Raw genomic sequence first — 646 nt, forward strand, 5'->3', positions numbered from 1 at the left:
TGTGGGGGGCCGGCGGGCCTCGGTGCCAGGAGGCGCTCGCGGTCCTCGCCTCGCTGTGCCGGGCCCGGCCGCCCCCTCTCGGGCTGGACGTGGAGACTTGTCGGAGCTTTGAGCTGCAGCCCCCAGAACGGAGTCCCAGCGCGGCAGGCGCAGGTAACGGGAGACCCAGGGCCCCTTCCCTTCCTGGATATCCGTCCTGAGGTCTCCCTTCCCCAAAGCCCCGGTCCCAGGAGCCCCAGAACCTAGAAAGAACTCTCCAGCTAGGGATTCTGGATTGGGAGCCAGCCTGGTCCAGCCCCCTGACCCATCGCTTGCACAGCCAGGAGAGACCCGAAGTGGACCGGGGGTGGGGGTAGAACCCCCCTGGCCCTCCCGTATTACTACTGCGGACTGCGGGAGACCCCGCAGACAGCCAGGCTCCCAGGACCGGGCACCCTCGGGGCTTCAGTTTCCCTCGCATCTCCAAGCTCGCTCTGCGGGCAATCTGCCAGGAGAGGGGCCAATGGAGAGAGCGGGAGACGAGGGGCGCCCGGCTAAGGAAGAGAGCTCGCCTCCTAGCAAGTGTCGAGGTCCCGGGGTCCGTGCGTCGGTCTGTCCGTCAGTGTGCGTGTTCTCGCGGTGAACGCGGGCGGACCCCCGGTCTCTC

General features: G+C 68.3%; 1 protein-coding gene across 1 annotated transcript in view; it reads left to right on the forward strand.

Annotated features, from left to right (window-relative positions):
- The first annotated feature begins 8 nt into the window (after nucleotides 1-8).
- Nucleotides 9-646, forward strand: part of SYT6 (synaptotagmin VI) — a 62,106-nt gene continuing 61,468 nt past the window's right edge. Inside the window, exon 1 of the mRNA XM_011933120.1 lies at nucleotides 9-153. The gene's annotated coding sequence lies outside the window, so the exon portion shown is untranslated. The remainder of the gene's footprint in view (nucleotides 154-646) is intronic.

Source organism: Colobus angolensis, unplaced genomic scaffold (assembly GCF_000951035.1).
Source record: "Colobus angolensis palliatus isolate OR3802 unplaced genomic scaffold, Cang.pa_1.0 Scaffold124, whole genome shotgun sequence".
In the NCBI taxonomy this organism is placed as follows: domain Eukaryota; kingdom Metazoa; phylum Chordata; class Mammalia; order Primates; family Cercopithecidae; genus Colobus; species Colobus angolensis.